This window comes from Hyla sarda, chromosome 7, assembly GCF_029499605.1.
Source record: "Hyla sarda isolate aHylSar1 chromosome 7, aHylSar1.hap1, whole genome shotgun sequence".
In the NCBI taxonomy this organism is placed as follows: Eukaryota; Metazoa; Chordata; class Amphibia; order Anura; family Hylidae; genus Hyla; species Hyla sarda.
Genome location: NC_079195.1, coordinates 89,411,760 through 89,421,033, shown reverse-complemented (window position 1 = coordinate 89,421,033; position 9,274 = coordinate 89,411,760).

Sequence of the window (9,274 nt, the reverse complement as noted above, 5' to 3'; positions counted from 1 at the left end):
CGAACCTTAAATTCTTTCCACGTCTCCCTCCTGAAACCAGTCATCTATAACCGCTTCACTAGAAAGGACATTTCTCCCACTCCCATCTCTGGTATCTCTGATGTATATTCTGTCAAGAAAATTCTCGACTCCAAGCTCCTCAGAGGTAAACGTCTCTTTCTTGTAGATTGGGAAGGATTTGCTCCTGAAGAGAGGTCTTGGGAGCTAGGTCTAACATCCTGGATCAGGATCTTCTCAAAAGATTCTTGAGCCATAAAAGGAGGGGGAGACCAAAGGGGGGGTACTGTTGCATATTGCACTCCGGCCACAGACACCGGCCGTGAGCGCAGTGCCCCCCATGTTAACGAACGTCGGCGGGGCCGGGATTTGCATCGCAGGACGCGCCGGCATGTGAATACGGTCCGAGTCATCAGCCAAACAGGTAGAGGATCCACATCCAGTTTTGTGACAGCCTGCATTCAGGTGCGTGACACTGGTGCTGTATTTTAATGTTTTAAGATCACTTGTCACACAATATATATTTTTAAATAGTGATAATAAAAGTTATATTTTAATAGGGGGTTATTTATAAATGATCTTGTGACACGGGCCAAGGCCCTAGGTTTTTTTGTGGTATACTCATACTGATGCCACATCCAAGCTCTGCCTTTGTGCCACTCTGCGACAGTGATTCTAATAGTGATGCCTCTAATCTGCATGTCATACTGAATAACAGTATTATTTCGCTAACACAGCACACTCCCAATGCCGGTAACGTCAAGGCAAAGTGTTCTACACCCCTATTGAGGCTCTCTGTAGCCTGGAAATAGCTGTTTTTAATAGCGATCCGCCGCAAATAAATTCGGACCAAACCAATTTTTTCGGAAAATTCAGCGAATTGGCCGAATCGAGTCTTTCAAAAGTTTGCACATCTCTACTCATGATCTTGTTAAATATTAGAATCTTCCCAGTTCCATGTCCCATCATGATAAACCACCCCCTGCCTTTATTTTTTATTATTGTTTCGTTTTCTACCTTGATATTGCTCTGTATTTTCTGCTCAGTCAGATTCACAGACTGGGAAGGGGCATCACCCAGCAGGCTGTGACATTATCTGAAGCCATATGGGGAGAACTTCCTCCCTCACTCTGCTACACACAGCCCAGGGCAGTTCAGTGCAAGATGATGGGATAAAATGTACTCTGGACAGGTAGGGAGATACCTAGTGGCAGCTTTTTTGAACACAATTAAAACATAGAAAACTTAAATATTTTTAAACAAAGCACATTTGAAAGATTTTTTATTTACCATAAGGAGTGCAATAGCAAAAATTTTTTTAATGTGAGTGCCCATTTAACCAATGTATGTTAGAAATATACATATAATGTTTTTGTCTACATTATAGGAAAATGTTTTGCAAATGACAGTCATGCTTTAAATAAAACGGGTTTATACTACTGACTATAAGAAAATAACTTCCCTCCATCGCTTTCTTCCTATCTTAGCTGTTATTCAGAAAATCTGAGGGATCTATTATAGAGTATATATAACCCATCTTGAAATAAAGGGGGATTTCTCATTTTAGCAAGTGTTGGCATATGGCTAGGAAATAGCATCACTTTCATGGCATTTTTCTCACCACTTTCTTTAGCACTATGTCATAGCACAGCAGAAAAGAGTAGGTGCTGTTCTTTGATTGGCCAGAGAAGTGTAATATCCATTTATGTGTTTTTGCATTTTTCTATCTTTGGTCCTGTTCAGACATTAGGTTTGTGTCTGAACTGTTTCTGTGCTGATTATTCTGATTCTTCTGATTTCAGCTTAAGGCTTCCTGGGTGGGGTTATTTTGACCCTAGCTCTCCTGGAACTCTCTTCTGGTAATTAGATGTGTACTCTGACAATGTCTTGTTTATTATGCACCTTAGCTTTTGTCTGGTTGAGTAAAGGTCCGGAATTTCAACCATGGTTATCTGTTTTGTTTGATATATAGATTTTAGCCTGCTTCGTTTTAGTACATTTGTCGGATTTTAGTATTTGTGAATTGTTCGTCCTGCATTTGCTTTGTGTTGCCTTATTCTGCATTCACACTGTGCGTTTTGTCTGTCTCGTTTTGACCTTTTTTTTATACCTGCTACTCCTAGGATTGAATCCTGCTCTGAGCCCTGGGTGATCCGTCTATCTAGGAGTAAGTTGGTCATGTCCTGTTTTGACCTTTTTGATCTGGATCTCCTAGGATAAAATCCTGTTCCAAGACTTGTGCTAACCCTGTTCCAAGACTTGTGCTAATCCGTCTCCACCTGTACTTGTGTTTGCTTGTATTTAGGATTTTTGTTTCCTCCTAGGCCAGTATCCTTATTACTCAGTGGAGCGTGCCCGCTGACTAGGAGCCTATTTGGCTTTGGTATTGATGTCCCTCCATTATTGGAGTGTGGTGTCTAGTGTGTTCATTGTTCTGAGTCCAGTGTGAACAGTGCCCTTGATTTTCTGACCCATTTTCTGTTAGTAAGCTATATCCTGCCTTGTTTGTATTTATATATCTTGTTATTGTATTCCCGTTATGTTGCTCCCTGACTTTGTATAGTCCAGTTTGTCTAGTTGATTTCAATGCCAATGCAGGAAGGAACCGGCTCCAAGTTGTCATTCACCGTTAGGATGTCGGGGAAAGTATGCAAGGGGAGTGCTTTATAGAGACAGCTTTGGGGCTTACTTCTCCCTGCCCCCCCCCCCCCCCATCCCGTTCATGACAGGAAGTAAGGGAAAAGAAGTCTAGGTGTACGCACTGCTGTCAAAATGCAGAGTTCTGGTCCCAACCCCAGTAATGGAAAGAATATAGCTGAATACCAATGAAGGAGCTCTCAAGGGCTATATAACACCTTGTCATTCTAAAATCCCCTAGTCACAAATCTAAAGGTTTATCATAACAAAACCATGTAAAACTTTCTTATGAAAGTTAATATATGCTTTAAAGGGGTAATCTGGTGGTAATTTTTTATTTTTAAATCAACTGGTGCCAGAAAGTTAAACAGATTTGTAAACTACTTCTATTTAAATATTGCAATCCTTCCAGTACATATCAGTGCTGTATACAACAGAGGAAGTGCTTTTCTTTTTGAATTTCCTTTCTGTTTGACTACAGTACTCTCTATACCTCTGTTCATGTCAGAATGTGTCCAGAGTAGGAGCAAATCCCCATAGCAAACCTCTCCTGCTCTGGAAAGTTCCTGATATAGACAGAGGTGTTAGCAGAGAAAAGAAAAGACAATAACTTCCTCTGGAGCATACAGCTGGAAGGAATAATATTTTCAAATAGAATGAATTTACAAATCTCTTTAACTTTCTGTTTAACTTTCTGGCACCAGTTGATTAAAAAAAATGTTTTCCACCGGAGTACTCATTTAACCTTATCAGTGACGTCTTCTTGATTGATCTGTAGACAGCAGGCCCTGCCTCCCCAACATTTAACGCATAACACAGAGGTGGTGGCAGTAATGTGTCTTGCCCTAATGACAATGTTACGCCGAGTGCTCCGGGTCCCTGCTCCTCCCCGAAGCGCTCGCGGCGTTTCTCTCCCTGCAGCGCCATTGTCAGACCCGCTGACCGGGAGCACTGCACTGACATGGCCGGCGGGGATGCGATTCGCATAGCGGGACGCGCCCGCCCGCGAATCGCATCCCAGGTCACTTACCTGTCCCGGTCCCCGGCTGTCATGCTCTGGCGCGCGCGGCTCCGCTCTCTAGGGCGCGCGCGCGCCAGCGCTCTGAGATTTAAAGGGCCAGTGCACCAATGATGGTGCCTGGCCCAATCACCCTGATTAGCTTGCACCTGTTCCTTGCCCTACTTATACCTCACTTCCCCTGCACTCCCTTGCCGGATCTTGTTGCCTTGTGCCTTGAGAAAGCTTTACTTTGTTACCCATACTGTGTTCCAGACCTCCTGCTATTCCACCATTGACTACGAACCTTGCCGCCTGTCCCGACCTTCTGCTACGTCTGACCTTGCTCTTGTCTACTCCCTTGTACCGTGCTTATCTCAGCAGTCAGAGAGGTTGAGCCATTGCCAGTGGATACGACCTGGTTGCTACCGCCGCTGCAAGACCATCCCGCTTTGCGGCGGGCTCTGGTGAATATCAGTAGCAACTTAGAACCGGTCCACTGACACGGTCCATGCCAATCCCTCTCTGGCACAGAGGATCCACCTCCAGCCTGCCGAATCGTGACAGTAGATCCGGCCATGGATCCCGCTGAGGTTCCCCTGCCAGTTGTTTCTGACCTCACCACGGTGGTTGCCCAGCAATCCCGACAGATCGCCCATCTAAGTCACCAGCTGTCGGAAGTGTCCACCATGATACAGCAACTTCAGTCGCAGCTACAGCATCTGCAACAGCAGCTACCATCTCCTCCAACAGCTCCTGCACCTCCTCCGCAGCGAGTGGCCGCTCCTAACCTCCGCTTGTCCCTGACGGACAAATTTGATGGGGACTCTAGACTCTGCCGTGGTTTTCTGTCACAATGTTCCCTTCATTTGGAGATGTTGTCGGACCAATTTCCGACAGAACGGTCGAAGGTGGCTTTCGTGGTCAGTCTCCTGTCTGGGAAGGCTTTGTCTTGGGCCACACCGCTCTGGGACTGCGATGACCCTGTCACCGCCTCTGTACACTCCTTCTTCTCTGAGGTTCGCAGTGTCTTTGAGGAACCAGCCCAAGCTTCTTCTGCCGAGACTGCCCTGCTGAACCTGGTCCAGGGTAATTCTTCAGTAGGCGAGTACGCCATCCGATTTCTTACTCTCGCTTCCGAATTATCTTGGAACAACGAGGCTCTCTGCGCGACCTTTAAAAAAGGCCTATCCAGTAACATCAAAGATGTGCTGGCCGCACGAGAGATTCCTGCCAACCTGCATGAACTTATCCATTTGGCCACCCGCATTGACATGCGTTTTTCGGAAAGACACCAGGAACTCCGCCAGGAAAAAGACCTTAATCCCTGGGCACCTCTCTCTCGGTATCCCTTGCAATCTACCCCTGTGCCTCCCGCCGAGGAGCCTATGCAAGTAGATCGGTCTCGCCTGACTATTGAAGAGAGGTCTCGCCGTAGGGATAAAAATCTATGTCTGTTCTGCGCTAGTACCGAACATTTCTTGGTGAATTGCCCTATTCGTCCTCCACATCTGGAAAATGCACACACGCAACCTGCTCATGTGGGCCTGGCGTCTCTGGGTACGGAGTCTGCTTCTCCATCTCTCTCTGTGCCCGTACGGATTTCTCCTTCTGCCAACTCCTCCTTCTCTGCTGTGGCCGTCTTGGACTCTGGTTCTTCTGGAAATTTTATTCTGGCCTTTTTGCTTGATACGTACTGCATCCCGGTGACCCGTCTCATCAAGCCGCTCTATATTTCTTCGGTCAACGGGGTCAAGCTGCACTGCACTGTGCGTTATTGCACAGTGCCCCTGCTTATGAACATTGGACCACATCTCGAGGAAATTGAATTTTTGGTTTTGCCCGGCTGTATCTCTGAAATCCTCCTCGGTCTGCCATGGCTCCAGCACCATTCTCCCACCCTTGACTGGACCACCGTGGAGATCAAGAATTGGGGTCCTGCTTGCCGCAAGGAGTGCCTCACGTCTGCTCCCAGCCCCGTCTGTCGGTCCTCAGTGTCTCCTCCTGTGCCTGGTCTCCCCAAGGCCTGTCAGGACTGTGCCGTGCCCCCTCATAGTCCCCGTCCTGGTGACACTCCGCCCCGTGCCAAGCCTCACCCTCTGCCCCCCCTCCCCATTCCCACTCCTTCTGACCGGTCTGCCATTCATGTTTATACCCAGGACTTCACTGTCCCCCAGAAGGAGACTCTACAATTGCTCCCGATGTCCTCGTCCTCTGTGGAGCGACATCCCGACAAAAAGAGGGGGAGACCTATGGGGGGGTACTGTCACGCCGAGCGCTCTGGGTCCCTGCTCCTCCCCGAAGCGCTCGCGGTGTTTCTCTCCCTGCAGCGCCCCGGTCAGACCCGCTGACCGGGAGCGCTGCACTGACATGGCCGGCGGGGATGCGATTCGCATAGCGGGACGCGCCAGCCCGCGAATCACATCCCAGGTCACTTACCTGTCCCGGTCCCCGGCTGTCATGCTCTGGCGCGCGCGGCTCCGCTCTCTAGGGCGCGCGCGCGCCAGCGCTCTGAGATTTAAAGGGCCAGTGCACCAATGATGGTGCCTGGCCCAATCACCCTGATTAGCTTGCACCTGTTCCTTGCCCTACTTATACCTCACTTCCCCTGCACTCCCTTGCCGGATCTTGTTGCCTTGTGCCTTGAGAAAGCTTTACTGTGTTACCCATACTGTGTTCCAGACCTCCTGCTATTCCACCATTGACTACGAACCTTGCCGCCTGTCCCGACCTTCTGCTACGCTTGACCTTGCTCTTGTCTACTCCCTTGTACCGCACTTATCTCAGCAGTCAGAGAGGTTGAGCCGTTACCAGTGGATAAGACCTGGTTGCTACCGCCGCTGCAAGACCATGCGGCGGGCTCTGGTGAATACCAGTAGCAACTTAGAACCGGTCCACTGACACGGTCCACGCCAATCCCTCTCTGGCACAGAGGATCCACCTCCAGCCTGCCGAATCGTGACAGACAAAATATTTACATCATACCAGGCCCTGCATTTGTTACTTATATGCCCCTCCCAATACCATTTATTTTTTGCACCAGGCTACAGTAGGCTTTCTGTGAGCTGTGGAGGCCACATAAATTGAATTAAGTGTATACTGTAAAAAAAAAAAAATAATAATAATGTTAATGTGTATATATATATATATATATATATATATATATATATATATATACATAGCATTAGCAAAAGTGGTTTAAATGGTGTTGGTGCCATTTTGTTGGTGGGAAAGTGTAAAGGGGCTCACAGGTTGTGGTTTATGGTTTCGAGTTTGATTGGTTTAACCTCTCCTGATTATTAAGGTGAAACCTCTATTTCCTCGAGCCCTGACTGTTAGAAAAATGAAAAAAAATAATTTCCCTAAGGAAGCAAAGGGGAAGAGGTCAGTTCCACTTCTCTAAGCTTAGTAAAAGACTCTATAAAGGGCACCAAAGACAGGACATAAAATTATATTCTAATGGAAGGTGTCCAGGTGTTACTCTCTTTAAAAAAAAAAAATATAATAATAATGTTTAAACCATTGGTGTTAGAGAAAAAGTAAAAAAGTTAAAGGATAAAAAAAAATATGTTACTTTGAATTTTACCTAGATTTTCAATTCATGTGTAACTGTGTCTTTTATTTTCGTTACAGCAGAAGTACAAAAGTATTATGAAAAACTAGTCTGCAATTCTCTTTTATGTCTTCACCCACACACACACAGTAGATTAGTTAGGAGTAGCCGTATTAGTCCAGTGATGCAAAAAGCAAAATCGGTAGTTGCAGTATCTTGTAATACCTTTTTTTATTAGACTAACAAGATTATGTAGAGACAAGCTTTCGGGATTCCTCCCTTTATGACTTGATAAAGGGAGGAATCCCGAAAGCTTGTCTCTACATAATCTTGTTAGTCTAATAAACAAGGTATTACAAGATACTGCAACTACCGATTTTGCTTTTGGCACACACACACACACACATTCTTCTTATCTGCCTTTAATAATAAAATAGCATCCCTAGAAAACACTCATCTGTCAAATAACGAATCATTGTTCAAAATTTCATTTGCCATTCCATTTGTCATTTAAACAACTCTACCATACAGTAAGCTGCAGAAAAGATGCAACAATGGAATATGAGTTAAATGTTCTTTAGAGGAATATCTAATGTCATTCATGGTCTGTACCACTTTGCATTAACTATTTGTAGTATAATTTCTAATTCAATCCACTAGCTTGTATTTCCCATGAGACTGTATCATCCATAATAAATGTAAAAAAAAAAAAGGAATAACAATTTAGAAAAAAAAAAGAGGTTACATTGGAGTGAGGCAGCACCGTTTTATTATTCTTTATCTATGGCTGTTTCAAAATGGTGTACAAATGAAAAAACTCGTGAAAAAAGGGTCTGACTTTTTGGGGAGAGGGTAGTTTCATTTGTCAAGTTTTAAATTCTAACACAGATACTTTTCTATTCAAATAATGCAATATAAATATAATATAAAATGCAATATAAATTGTCTGTTTGACATCCCAGAAAGTCATAGGGGGCATTCAATAAAGTCAGTGTAGGTGCAATGATGTATACACAGGTTTTGATGTGAAGGTGTGTACATGCACATACTTTATGAAATGGTGCAGGGAATATATATACATCATGTGTCAGGTGAGCGGACATGACTTGGGTCCGTGTCATAACCGGGAGATCTCTCCGATGTACGTCATTTAACTAGTTAAATACTGTCATCTATACAAAGTACGACATATAAACATTCAGTGCCGCTATTCCCTGGGGTCTAGTGGCCCTATAGCCCACATGGCTATGGATTGCTAGGGATCTTACATGGCTGGAGGGAAACATTTTTCCAGAATAATTTACTAATGAAAAAGATTCATTTCTGGCACATTTTTTGCACAAACTACAGAAAAAAATAGAGGTTAGGATAGGGTTTTGCTAACCAACATGCACATAAATAGTAAACCAAACATTCAAATACACCTTTCACAATGCAGTCAGCATGTCAGACAATCAGCAAACAATAGTACATTCTCCTCCATGTTATTGATTAGCATTTATTACCATTTGTGTTAGGGGAGCAATTCAACTGCTGTTTTTTATTTCTTTTGGCTGCTTATTGTGTAATATTGTGTAATAAATTAAGATAATTACCCTAAAGTGTACCTGTTTTATTTATTTATTTTTTTTACATGTTTTGGCATGTCAAATAATTCTTTGAAAAAGCATGTATGCCATACAGCTGGCCAAACACATAAGATAATTTGTTGAATGAAATTTATTTTGGTCTGTGAATTAGACACGCATGCTGACGGCAGACTTACATCTGCCTAAAATTCTGGATTGTTTCAGCTGTGGTAAGCGGAAAAAAAACAATATATGGTTTGATTTTCTTAATTTGGCTGCCAATTTATGCAAGCTTGACAGTAATATGTTAGTGATGTTTAGTTTTGCATGTTGTTGGCGCACTCATGCAAACAATCCCATAGAATTTTCCAATGCCATGTTGCAGTCAATCAAAGTCCCATGTCTATGGCTGGGTTCACACCACGTTTTTAGGTTACGGTATCCCAGCCGGACCCAGCCTGTACCTCATTCATTTCAATGAGCCAATAAGAATCAAACGCTGACTCCAGTCGGCTCATTTTT